This window comes from Cervus canadensis, chromosome 18 (genome assembly GCF_019320065.1).
Source record: "Cervus canadensis isolate Bull #8, Minnesota chromosome 18, ASM1932006v1, whole genome shotgun sequence".
Classification (NCBI taxonomy): domain Eukaryota; kingdom Metazoa; phylum Chordata; class Mammalia; order Artiodactyla; family Cervidae; genus Cervus; species Cervus canadensis.
Window position 1 is genome coordinate 16,360,594 of NC_057403.1, and position 14,141 is coordinate 16,374,734.

At 44.1% G+C, this 14,141-nt stretch overlaps 1 long non-coding RNA gene across 2 annotated transcripts; it reads left to right on the top strand.

The window, feature by feature from the left end:
• The first annotated feature begins 3,325 nt into the window (after nt 1-3,325).
• LOC122421108 lies at nt 3,326-13,088 on the top strand. 2 transcript variants are annotated; one of them, XR_006263444.1, is made up of 6 exons: nt 3,326-3,504; nt 6,032-6,264; nt 10,946-10,981; nt 11,618-11,749; nt 12,261-12,412; nt 12,918-13,088. It is a non-coding gene; the product is annotated as an uncharacterized LOC122421108 (long non-coding RNA). The 2 variants fall into 2 exon arrangements; XR_006263445.1 differs by lacking the exon at nt 6,032-6,264.
• The last annotated feature ends 1,053 nt before the right edge of the window (nt 13,089-14,141 follow it).

The following is a 14,141-nucleotide window of genomic DNA, read 5'->3' on the forward strand; positions in this document are numbered from 1 at the left end:
CTGGGAAACCTTCGATCTGGTCTGGTGTTCATGGGTTCCATGCAGGCCCTGTGAGCTCTGCCATCCCTCTTAACCACTTTGGAGCCTCTTCCAACTGCTCTCAAATCCCACTGAGGTCCTCCAGGAATCTGAAGCAGCCTAGGAATCCCATACAATTAATGAAATTCCTCCAAGTTCTGGAGAAAAGATAATTTCATAGAGACTTGCTTTTTCCTAAGGTCCTTGGGAAAGAGATGGGACCTAGACCCTGGAATTTATTACCCACCACACACAGGCCACTAGCATACATTCTTCTCATTTCTATTTTTTGTTTTTCAGCAATCATCCCATAAGCATTCCCTGCCAGTCCAGTGGTTGGGGACTTGGCCCTCTCACTGCTGAGGGCCTAGTTGGCAGTGAAAAGGAAAAAAGAGGAATGAGTTTTTCTTTCCCTTTTCTGAGAACAAAGAAGATAAACAGAACAGTGAACAGGCCTGAACATTCCTAGTTTTTACTTTGAAAGTGAAAATGTTAGTAGTTCAGTCGTGTCTGACTCTTTGGAACCCGCATGGATTATAGCCTGCCAGGCTTTTCTGTCCATAGAATTCTCCAAGCAAGAATACTGGAGTGGGTAGCCGTTCCCCTCTCCAGGGGATCCTCCTGGCCCAGGGATTGAACCTGGATCTCCTACACTGCAGGCAAATTTTTTACCATCTGAGCCACCAGGGACGTTTTTACTTTGTTTCTTATTTGTATGGTTTCCCTGGTGGCTCAGATGGTAAAGCGTTTGCCTACAATGTGGGAGACCTGGGTTCAATCCCTGGGTCAGGAAGATCTCCTGGAGAAGGAAATGGCAACCCACTCCAGTATTCTTGCCTGGAGAATCCCATGGACAGAGTAGCCTGGTGGGCTACAGTCCATGGGGTCCCAAAGAGTGGACCGGACTGAGCGACTTCACTTTCACTTTCTTATTTGTAGTCTGCAACTAAATTTTCTTTTCTGACCCCTAATTCTGCATGAGCTACATTTCACACGTACTATCCTTTGATTCTATGCTAATTACATCCTGTATCTGGTGCTTACCACTCTCTGCAAACCAACCCTTGTAGTTTTTCTCTTCTTACATATCAGAAAGAAGGCCTCTGTAACAATACAGAGAAGACAATGGACCCAACTACTGGGTCACCAGACTGCCAGAGGCTACCTGATGCCAGCCTATGACTATTATGAAACAACACAAGAGGAAGAAGACAAGATCCTAACACCTTTGATCCTCATCACTGACCCCTGATTCCGAGCCCTCATCTTGTATAAGCCCCTAGACTCCTCATGGTGGGGTGGGCACAGTTCTTGAGGCATGAGCCTAGTGTTCCCCCTCCGCCAGCTGAGAATTAAAGCCACCTATTTTTTTCAACTCTATCTCTGTATTTTTATTTCTCTTTGGTGGGCAGAGAAAGCCAAGATTTCGACTGCCAACAAACACTAGGGCCCAGGTTCAATCCCTGACCAAGAAACTGAAATTCATAAGATGGATAGCTTAAAAACAAACAAACAAACAAACAAACGAAAACCAATCATGCCATAAAGCCTTCATTCTTACACTGCAACTTAAAAATTCCATGTCTAATAAGCAAAAGTTAGGCCTTTGGAATTACATCGACTTCCATTTCAATTTACATGATCTATTTTGAAACTTCAAGGCTCAACATAAAGGTATTTTTGGTTCTTTGCATTTCTAGGGTAATAGGCCTACTGACTGACTGGAGGAGAAGGGGCAAGAGAAGCAGTATAAAGAATGGAGGGCTTCCCCTTGGTCCAGTGGTTAAGAGTTCATCTCACAGCGCAGGGGACACTGGTTCCATCCTTGTTCTCGGAAGATCCCACATGCTGCGGGGCAACTAAGCCCGGGCGGGCGGAAGGAAACTACTGACCCCACATGCCCTAGAGCCTGTACTCTGTAACAAGAGAGCTACCACAATGAGAAGCTCAGGCACCGCAACTAGAGAAAGCCTGTGCGCAACAATGAAGACCTCATGCAGCCAAAAATATGAAAAAAAAAAAAAAAAAAAAAGAATGGGAATGTGGGCAGATAAAAGTGATAGCAAAATATAACCCTGCCATATGGGTACTTCACCTACCCAAATTCAGCCTCCAAGATACTCATTGCTCCCTCCAGGGCTATATTCATGTCCTTTCCTCTCTGAAATTCCATCACCTGTTCCCACTTACCCACCCTGGAGGGTCCCACTAGATGCCTCACTGCAACTCCAGCAGATCTTTCTTGACTTCACAGGCACTGATCTCCCTCCGCAGAGCCCTGGCGTACCTGCTAGCTTCCCTTCAATATCATACTGTTCCCACACAATGTATAACCTCCCCAGACAAGATAACAACACTTCAGGGACAGGTATTGTTTCCGACAGCTTTACGACTTATTAGCATCCATAAAATGTGACTGGCAACTTGATGTTATGGGTCTTTCAGAACTGCTTATTGAAGTGAACCAAACTTCTGCTGTTGGGGCTTCCTTGGTGACTCAGATGGTAAAGAATCTGCCTGCAATACAGGATTTAATTCCTGGGTCAGGAAGATTCCCCTGGAGAAGGGAATGGCTTCCCACTCCAGTATTCTTGCTTGGAGAATTCCACAGACAGAGGAGGCTGGTGGACTACAGTCCATGGAGTCGCAAAGAGTTAGACATGACTGACTAACACTTTCACTTTTCACTTTCAAACTTCTGCTATACATGCACACACATACCTCTCGAACAACAAAACTAGGGACTTCACTGGTGGTCCAGTGGTTAAGAATCTGTCTGCCAATGCAGGGGACATGGGTTCAATTCCTGGTCTAGAAAGATCCCACATGCTCTGGGGCAGCTAAACCTGTAAGATACAAGTACTGAGCTGGCATATAGAGCCCACACACTGCAATGAAGAGTAGCCCCAGCTCACTACAAGTAGAGAAAGCCCACTCAAAGCAATGAAGACACAGTGCAGACATAAATGAATAAATAAATAAAATGCAAAGGCTAAATAATAAAGCCCTAAACTCCTTATTCCTCCAATAACCCTCTCCAAAGAAATCTTTTAAAAAAAGAAAGAAACAACAAAACTAGCCACCACCAACTGCCGCTGATTATCTGAAACTTGATGCTGCTGCTAAATCACTTCAGTCGTGTCCGACTCTGTGCGACCCCATAGACGGCAGCCACCAGGCTCCCCCATCCCTGGAATTCTCCAGGCAAGAATACTGGAGTGGGTTGCCATTTCCTTCTCCAATGCATGAAAGTGAAAAGTGAAAGTAAAGTCGCTCAGTCATGTCCGACTCTTGGCGACCTCATGGACTGCAGCCTACCAGGCTCATCTGTCCATGGGATTTTCCAGGCAAGAGTACTGGAGTGGGGTGCCATTGCCTTCTCCGGAAACTTGATGCTAACGAGGGGGAAAAAAAAAAAGGCAGTAAGTTCTAGAGAGTAGACAAGAAGAGAGGCAGAAGTCTGAGAAGGATGAGCACTGCAGAAAGGTAAGAATTTGAAAATTCCTCTATTTTGTGATGATGTTTTAGTAGCCAGGTGGGCACATCCTCGTTTAGGGCAGTGATGTCAGAGTGGGAGGTGAGTTTTGATCAGGGGTTGCAAAATTAGTTGTTCAGATTCTTTTATTATTGTTTAATGTTAATGAAGACAAAAATCATTTACTGGGCAATTTATCTGTTTCTTGCTCTACACGAAAAACTTTAGAACTACAATTTGTATAATCCCTCTGGGCATTTTTGTACGGGGTCAGAGGCAACTCAAATATCCATGACTAGGGGAACAGATAAACAAAATGTGGCAGACATAATCTTTAGGTGTGCAACACATTAAATTTGCACTATATATATTTTTTAAAGTAAGAAAATTATTTTGTAGCAAAATATCACGTATAAATTAACTAGTTCAGGCAGTTCTCTGGTGACCAGTGGTTAGGATTCTGGGCTTTCACTGCCATGGCCCAGATTTAACCCTTGGTCAGGGGACAGAGACCCCAACAGCTGTATGGTATGGCCAAAGTTAAAAAAAATTTTTTTTTAATGATTTTAAACCATAAATCTTAAAAAAAAAGACTGTTTAGATTATTGAGTCCCTTGAGTTTCCGTACAAATTTTAGAATAAGAAGAAAGCTGGAGTTTTGATAAGGACTGAGTTGAATCTCTGGATCAGTTTGGGGGTTTTGCCGTCTTAACGGCCTTCCCTGGTGGCTCAGACAGTAAAGAATCCACCTGCAATGCAGGAGATGCAGGTTCAATCACTGGATCAGGAAGATCCCCTGGAGAAGAAAATGGCAACCCAATCCAGCATTCTTGCTTGGGAAATCCCATGGGACAGAGGAGCCTGGTGGGCTACAGTCCCTCCCTGAGGTCACAAAGAGTTGGACACAGCTGAGCCACTAAGCACAAGGGCAAGAGCCATCTTAACAATATTTCAGGTCTTCCAGTCCATGAACATGGGATCTTCCCATTTGTGTAGGCCTTTCTTAATTTCTTTCAACAATATTTCCTGATTTTTTAAAAATAACTCTTGTGCTTCTTTAGCAGCTGGACAAGGGTTTTATTGTTTTTTTTTTTTGTTTTTATTAGTTTTGTTTTTAGAGTATTCATTGCCAGTGTATCGAAATACAATTGATTTTTAAATTTATTTTGTAACCTGTAACTTTGTATAAGAGTCATACTTTCTTGTATCATTGTAAGTGTCCAATATTTTTATTGAAACCTGAACATTTTATATAATATATTGTTCCCTACTCTGGATACTGATTATAACCAGCAATAATAATAAACAACAAGGCTTCCTTTTGTTGTTCTTTGCTTGTTTTTTTGTTTGTTCAGTGACTTGGCTAGACTATTTCGGTGATGTCTATTTTCTCTGCAGAGAGCCTCTGATGTTATTCCTCCCAGGGCACCTCCTTTGGGCATACACACAGTCTCCCTGGAAAGACAGTGGTTCTAGCAAAGCCGTCTGTCTGTCTTTCCCCCGATCTCTCTGGTTATCACACCCAGCTGTTAGGTTCCACTAGTTTCTGGCTGATTACTCTACTGGTTTTTTAAAAAAAAAATTTTAATTTATTTTTGGCTGCAGTGGGCCTTTGTTGCCATGCACAGGCTCCTGCCTAGTTGCGGTGAGCAGGGGCTGCTCCCTTGTTGTCGTGCACAGGTTTCTCATTGCTGTGGCCTCCCCTGCTGCAGGGTACAGGCCCCAGGGCTCAGTAGTTATGGCCCATGAGCTTAGTTGCCCCACAGCATGTGAAATCTTCCTGGACCAGGGATGGAACCCACGTCCCCTGCATTGGCAGGTGGATTCTTAACCATTGGACCACCAGGAAAGCACCTATCCTATTGTTTTTGACAGTGCCTGGGATATAAATTGCTTTACATTCAGATTCTATTAAATTCAGTCAAGGGTCATTTCTGAGGCCAAGCTTTGAATTTGTCCTGACCCCCGGAGGACTCCTATTAGTTATCTCTTTCCCTAGTTCTCTTTTGTTAGACAGGGAACCTAGGGTTTAATTTGTTGACATGGTAGGCTACTAGTCTCCTCTTCATTGCATACCACCAAAATCCCCATTGTCGGGGATATCCCTGGCAATCCAGTTAAAACTTTACCTTCCACTGCAGGGTATGCAGATTTGATCCCTGGTCAGGGAACTAAGATCCCACATACCTCACAGCCAAAAAAAAAAAAAAAACCCTACTAAAACATAAAACAGAAGCAATATTCCAAAACATAAAATAGAAGCAATATTGTAACAAGTTCAATAGACTTTAAAAATGGCCCTCATCAAAAACTTATTTTTGATCTCCATTGTTTGCGGAGTGTCCTTAGTCATGAACTACCCCCCCCCCAACCCCACCTCCCTTTCTGTTCCAAATAAAGTCACTTTCTGTGGGAAAAACCTTTAAGCTCTCTGTTCTTATCTGTATCTCTGAGCCACAGTTTGGGAGCTGGAGGCAAGGACAGTGGAGAGACTTTCTCAGAATGCCACTCCTGCTTTATGATTATTATTATTAACAGGACACTTGGCAGGGGTGGTAGCCTCTGGTCTTCTTGGCATGCTTCTTCCGGTGTGGAAAATCTTCACTACAAGCAGGCTGGAGTGAGGCTGATGGAGACCCCCGTATTCTCAGCTTGCTGTTGCTGAATGGAGCCTCGGCCCCATGACTGAAGTTGGGTTGGAGGAGACAGTCCCTAGCCTCTCGATTGCACTTGCCTTCCCTCTATCCATCTGCGACAGGGAATTGACCAGGGTGAGTAAAGCTGGAAGCCTGCCCCACTGACAATGATGCTATATAGTCGTTGGCTGGAGAAGGGGGATGAGGGAATCCGGCTTTTATTTTTTAATTTTTAATTTTTTTTTTAGTTTTTAAGGGTCTTCCTTGTTGAGTGAGGGCTTTTTCTAGTTGTGGCAAGCAGGGACTACTCTCCAGGGCTGCTTGAAGTCTTCTCATTGTTGTGGCTACTCTTGTCACAGAGAGGGCTCTGTGGTGCGACGGCTTCAGTAACTGTGGCCCATGGGCTCGGTACTCGCAGTGTGTGGGTTCAGCTGCTCCGAGGTGTGTGGGATCTTCCTGAACCAAGGATCGAACTGATGTCCCTTGCATTGCAAGGTGGATTCTTAACCATGGGACCAGTGGGGAAGCCCAGGAACCTGTCTTTTTTGCTACACCCAGTTAAAGTTCCTTTCATCACCCAAAGCTGGAGGTACATGCGGAGCATCATTCCAAATCTCACAGACTTTTGCTGTTCTACTGATATTCAGTGTATTTCCTTAAAGAAATATTTCTTCTTTTTTTTTTTGGCCACACAGTGGCTAGCATGCGGGATCTTAGTTCCCCCAACCAGGGATGGAACTTCAGAGTCTTAACAACTGGACTGCCAGGCAGGTCCCTAAATAAATGTTTCTTTGTAATCCGTTTAGAGTGACAAAAATGAAAATTTCTTTCCTGCTTTTCTGGAACCACAGGTGAAGGTTTTCTAGGTTCCTTAACTGGATAGCCCTTAATATCACACAGTTTTTAGTTTTGTGTGCGCTAAGTTGCTTCAGTTGTGTCTGACTCTGCAACCCTATGAACTGTAGTCCACCAGGCTCCTCTGTCCACGGGATCTTCCAGGCTAGAATACTGGAGTGGGTTGCCGTTCTCTTCTCCAGGTTTTTAGTTTTAGTCTAGTTATCAATCTCCACATCACAGAAGCCAAGAATGGTAACCACACCTGAATGGTGACTTAAAGGTCATCACCAGCTCCCATAGCCTCTATTACACTCAAAGATTAGGCTCTGGCTTCCAGGTCCTTCATTATTTCTGACACTTGTGAATTTAACTTTGTCTCATTCAAGTTCAGCTACTAACTCATATATTGCTTTCCAGAATATCTGATTTCTCTAAAGGGCAACATGCCCTTTGAAAAACATCAGGGGACCAAATTTGTGCCAGGTTCTACATTTAAGAATGATGCCAGGGCAGAGAGCCCAATCCATCTGATGTTCTTCCAAAGATTACAGTCCGCTGGGGAAGGGGACAATTTAACTGCAAGAAGGAAGTGAGAAAACTGGCAGGACCTGACCAGTGATCCTCATACTGAGGAGTCCCAATATATTTCCAGAAAGAAATAACATTTCAGATAGGTCAGGAAAGAACAAATCCTTTATTTATTTAATATTTTAATATTTAATATTTTATGGAGCATTGTTGTTTTACCATGTTGTGTGGGCTTCCCAGGTGGCTCAGTGGGTAAAGAATCCACCTGCAATGAAGGAGATGCAGGCAGATGTGATTTCGATCCCCAGGTCTGGAAGATCCCCTGGAGGAGGGCATGGCACCCCACTCCAGTATCCTTGCCTGGAGAATCCCCATGGACAGAGGAGCCAGGTGGGCTAAAACCCATAGGGCAGCAAAGAGTTGGACACAATTGAGTGAGCACACACCCTGTTGTGTTGGCTTCAGGTGTATAGCAAAGCTATTTAGTTATGCATATACATGTGCTAACTCTCTTTTAGATTCTTTTCTCATATAGGTTATCACAGAGTATTAGGTAGAGTTCCCTGTGCTATACAGTAGGTCCTCATGGGTTGTCTATCTTATATAGAGTAGGATGTATGTGCTCATCCCAAGCTCCTGATTTATCCCTCCCAGCCACCACGTTTCCCCTTTGGTAACCATTTGTTTTCAAACTCTATACAGTCTGCTTCTGTTTTGTAAATAAGTTCGTTTATATCTTTTTAAAAAAAAAATAGATTCCAAATGTGAGTGATATCATATGATATTTGTCTGAGTGAATGAGTGAAAGTTAGTCACTCAGTTGTGTCTAACTCTTTGCGACCCCACGGACTGTAACCTGCCAGGCTCCTCTGTCCATGGGATTCTCCAGGCAAGAATACTAGAGGGGGTTGCCATTCCTTTCTCCAGGGGATCTTCCTGACCCAGGGACTGAACCCTTATCTCCTGCCTCTCGTGGGTCTCCTGTATTGGCAAGAAGATCCTTTACCAATGAGACACTTGGAAATCCTGACAGTACACAGGAAATAATGGGAGGGAAATCGAAAAAGAAGGGGATATATGTATATGTATGACTGACTCATTTTGCTATGTAGTAGACGCTAATACAACATTGTAAAGCAGCTATGATGCTGTTGTTTAGTCAGTAAGCCGTAACAGGCGCTTTTGTGACCCCATGGACTGTAGCCCACCAGGCTCCTTTGCACCTGGGATTTCCCAGGAGAGAATATTGGAGTGGGTTGCCATTTCCTTCTCCAGGGGATCTTCCTGACCCTGGGATCTATTTGTGTCTCCTGCACTGGCAGGTAGATTCTTTACCACTGAGCCACCAGGGAAGCCCAAAGTAACTATACTGAAATAAAAATTATTTAATAAAAAATAAGCTTATATCATAAATACTATATGCTAACAAAAACAGTAGACAAGGACTTCCCTAGTGGGCCAGTGGTTAAGACTCTGAGCTTCCACTACAAGGGGCTTGGGTTCCACCCCTGGTTGTAGAACTAAGAACCCCTGTATCACAAGACGCAGCCAAAATAGGCAAAAAAAGAAAACCAGAAGACAACTTGAGTGACTACGGGTTCAACATGCCTTGCAATCAAGTTGGCAAATTGGCCAATGGCAGGACGAAGTTCTATGTTTGATTTCCAGCAATTTCAGCCCAGCAGCTCTAGGAGAAAGGGGTCAAGAAACTCTTAAGTCATTAAGGCAGCAGTTGGGCTAAAAGTTTGAGTGCCTGAGCTCACCTTTTTCTTTCACCATTTTGTCTGATGACATTAGGAGCAACCAACCAAGGTCATTATATTCCTTAGTTTCTCCCCAGATGTTCAAACGTATTAACAGAGTCACATAGAACCCTGTTATTTTAAGTGGTTGATTAGGCATATCAAACAGATATTTTGCCTAACCCTAAACCATGGACTATCAGTGGTCTTTTTACAACTGGGAGGTCACTAGTGTCTTTTATTTCGGCCACACCACGCAGCTTGCAGGATCTTAGTTCCCCAACCAGGGATCAAACCCGTTCCCCTGAAGCAGAATTCAAAGCCCTAGGTCTCCTTTTAAATGCATTTCAAACCAGAGGCTTGGAAACATTAAACTGCCAGCCAATGTCCTGTACTTTCCATCTGAGAGATAAACTTGAACAGCATGCTCTTAGGTTGAGGAATGATCAAGCATTGACCAGGTGAGGTTGATTCCTATCAGGTTGAAGGGATGTTGGGGTCACCAGTTATTTAAGAAGCAAAATGACTTGGTCAGCCACAGGAGAGCAAGCTACCATGGCACTGCGTTTGGAGCTCTTTCTGCTTTGGGCTGGCGTGTCTTTGTTTCTACAACTGGACCCTGTGAATGGAGGTGAGAGAGGAGAGATGGGCTAGAATTGGTGAGGAAGACCCTGCCCTAGACATGGACTGATAATTAAGGTCATGATACTAATAAGAGCAGTGACAAATCATCTCCCATTTCTTGAGTACGTCCCAAGGGACAGACGTTATGAAGGGCTGCACATTTTATTTAAGATTCAAGAAACTCTATGAAATTGAAACACAGATGAGTTTGGCAGTAAAGCTAAAGGCCTTTTTGAGAGCTGCCTCATTCCTGCATCTCCATTGCACCGTCCCAGACACAGGCAATCTACTTCAGGGTTGGTTATGTTGTTCGAAAGAAGAGCTTTTGATGTTTGTAGAGTTGACTGTTTGAAATATTGGGTAGGCCAAGAAAAAAGTTCACTCGGTTTCGCCATAACATCATATGGAAAAACCAGAACCAACTTTTGGGCCAAGCCAGTAACAGCGACAGTGTGGTCTCAGGGCAGGTCCAATGAACAGTGCACTACAGCAGACCCTGACTTTGTGGTTGAATTCATGTATGTTCATAGGGGAGCAGTGAGAACGTGTCAGGGTCTCCCTCACCTATTCTGCTTAGCTCCCTCGTCTTCGAGTATATTGTTCAGGTAAACAAGGACTTCAAAATATAAAAGAAAATAAAAGTTAGAGATGCAAGGCAGGTCCTACTATAGATAATATTCTAGTCATGGCCCTGCTTTGTTTGTTTGTTGTTGTTGATGTTATTTTTTTGTGTTTTTTAAAAATTTTTAATTGGAGAATAAGTGCTTTACAGTGTTTATATGTGTGTGTGTGTGTGTGTGTGTGTGTATCCCCTCACTCTTGAGACTCCTTCCAACCCCACCCACCATCCTACTCCTCTAGGTTGAAATCACAGAGGGCTGGGCTAGGCTCCCTGCATTATGTAACAGCTTCCCACTAGCTATCTGTTTAATGCATGGTGGTGTAGATATGTCAGTGGTACTCTCTCGATTCGTCCCACCTAACCCTAACTCTGTTTTGTTCCTGCTCCTCCTCCGTCCATCCCCCTGCTCCCACTTTTCTTCCAAATCGGCGGCTGTCTGACGGCTACTTCATCCGTCCTAAAGTAAAGGAAGGCACTGCTTCTGGTGCAGAAACCAAAGGTAATCAACAACGGCAGAGAATGACAACAAACGACAATCTAGTGCAACAAGTGCGGCAGGGTAACTGTGATGGGGATTCTCCAGAGATACTTTACAGGCAGGAGCTAATAGTACCCTCTCAGTCATGGGAGGAGGCAGAGACGCACATTCCCCAAGAGGGCGACCCCGGAGAGCATCAAACATGAACAATGTGTAGATGGCAGGGCTGGAATCTGAACCCAGAATCCAGGCTTCAGAGCTGGCGCTACATGCTGAAGTAGAAACTGTCCAAAGTCACACTTGTACACCAATCCTTACAATTTACATACTTTTAACATGTCAACTAGTCACTTTTAATTTGTATTTCTTTGTATTTACAGGCAGGTGTATATTTCCAAATGAATTTTTTTTTCACTATCAAAAAAAAAAAAAAAAAAACAGTAAAGTAGGAACTATCCAAATTTAGAGAAGCCTTCCTCGTCCCCGAGGGAGGGACCACACCACATTGACCTTGACATCCCCCATGCTTAGCAGGGGCTCTGTACAGAGCAGGCTTGGGGGTGATGGGCAGGAGTGAAAGGAGATTTTGCCAGAGTTACCACAGACATCATGAAACCCTAAGTGCCAAGGAAGTGAACAATGTCTTTCTTCTTTCAGATGATAATTGTGTTTTCCCATTCATCTATGGAAACAAAAAGCATTTCGACTGCACATACCAGGGTGCCATATACCCGTGGTGTTCCCTTGATGCAGACTACAAAGGAAGATGGAAATTCTGCACTAATAAAGGTAAGCATGCAGCCTGTCCTCAGACGAGAAGCACCTGGCTTCCCAGATGAAGGGGAAAAGTCCATAATTGTCTCCTAGAGGGAAGCCTCAGGCATCTCCTGATCCAACCCTCTGTGTTCCATCCCTGTCCCTTTCTCTCTTTTTTTGGGGGGGTGGGGGGCTATACTCAGTCTTTGCTGCTGGGCCCAGGTTTTTTCCAGTTGTAGCAAGTAGGTTCTACTCTTTGCTGGTGTGTGGGTCTCTCGTTGTGGTGGCTTCTCTTTTTGGGGAGCATAGGCTCTAGGCACAGGGGCTTTAGTCCTTGCAGCCTGTGGGTTCCGTAGTTGAGGTATCCATGCTTATTTTCTCCTTGGTGTGTGGAATCTTCCTGGACCATGATGGAACCAGTGTCTCTTGCATTGCAAGGCATTCTTAACCACTGCACCACCAGGGAAGCCCCACTTTCTCCTGATAACACTAAAAATAATCCTCCTGCAATTAATGTTTTCACCTATCCCTTCTATTTTTTCAGACTATGCCAAATGTGTCTTTCCCTTTATCTATGAAGGCAAGTCATATGACAGTTGCATAACAATTGGGAGTGTTACTTCGACCTATTGGTGCTCACTCTCTCCAAACTATGACCAGGATGGAGTTTGGAAGCGTTGCTAGCAGTAAAAAGAGGTAAGAGTGTCCAGGGAGGATGGGTAGAAACAGGGGTGAGCAGGGAAGAGAAAGGGCTGGGTAAAGAGGTGGAGTCAGAAGCCAGAGTAAGAAGGAGGGAGGAGGCAGGGGGAGAGAGGGGATGAGGGAGAAAGATGCAGGGCAAAGAGTGAGGAGCAGAGGTTCACGAGAAGAACGATACAGATATGAGGATGAGGAAAAGGGGAAGGAAAGATGGAAACAGAGGAAGAGACAAAGGCAAAATGCCAGAGAAGCGGAGAGGCGAGTCCAGAAGAGAGGTTACAGGATGACAAATGGGAGTATCTGGGGAGGATCAGTAGCAAGAGAAGATGGAGGGAAGGTGAGAAAGGGGTAGAGAGGCCAACAGTCTTAGGAGCAGGCATGAGACAGTAGGAGTCAAGATGGGATGAACAGAAAGCAAAGGAGAAACAGATCTCTGCCCTCTGTGGGGCTGACTGGGAAACAAAACAGACTTCATTAACATTGATCCCAAAATTATGTTCAGTTATGGTCCAGTGCATCCACCCATGGCCATGGATACAATCAAGCCTATGAAACTTCAGTGGAAGAAATCAAGAACTCTCAAGTGAAGGTGAAGCTCTGAGTGACAGAAGTGAAATACTTTCCCTACCTCTCCACCATGTTCCCCCTGTGCATGGGTCCAATCAATAAACACTTTCTCTGCAGGTGTGGTCTTATTTTTTTTTCCTCCACAAAGAAACCTGTGTATCAAATGGGATGGTCTCAGTATGCTCTGGTTAACCAGGCAGGATCTTCTTGTTTTCCTTTCCCTTCCTCGGGGTCCCGATGGAACATCAGAGCACATCACAATTGTCCCTCCTGGGGGTCTGATTGACAGGTGAAGACCTGGTGGTAAGACCAGAAGTGGGGTGGGAGGAGAGTCCCAGAGGGCACCAAGGGCCCGTGCTTATCGTAAGAGATTTTTCTTTTCCCAGCTTAGCTGAAATGTTATTTCTTCCTGGAGTTATTCTCTGATTCCTCTGTATAAGGAGTCCCATCATGTCTTCTCAGTTCATCCTTTCTCTCCTTACAATTAAACTGCCCATCTCTCCAGGGGGACAGTAATTGGGGTGGGGGAAGACAAGATGGACTGTGTTTGCCCTGGTCTCAGTCCTAAATGCAGAATCTAACACATCCATAGGAATTTTAGACAAATATTTTTTCCATCACTAACAGGGCCTGATTGAAAGAAGGTTAAATTCACAGGCGTCAGAAATAATGAAGGGCCTGAAAAGGCCTGATCACTAAATTTTACCCTGAAAAATCACGCAGTGCCTATCACAAAAACAGAAATATAGACCAACGGAATACGATAGAAAGCCCAGACATTAACCCATGCACCCATGGGTACTTTATATTTGACAAAGGAGGCAAGACTAGACAATGAAGGAAAGATAGTCTCTTCAATGAGTGGAACTGGGAAATGTTTACAGCTACATGTAAAAGAATGAAATTAGAACACTTCCTAATGCCATACACAAGGAGAAACTCAAAATGGATTAAAGACCTAAATGTAAGACTGGAAACTTGAAAACTCTTAGAGGAAAACACAGGCAGAACACTCTCTGACATAAATCACAGCAAGATCTTCTATGATATGCCTCTTAGAGTCATGGAAATAAAAACAAAAATAAACAAGTCGGGCCTAATTAAACGTAGAAGCTTTTGCACAGCGAAGAAAAGAAGGTGAAAAGACAACCTTCATCTT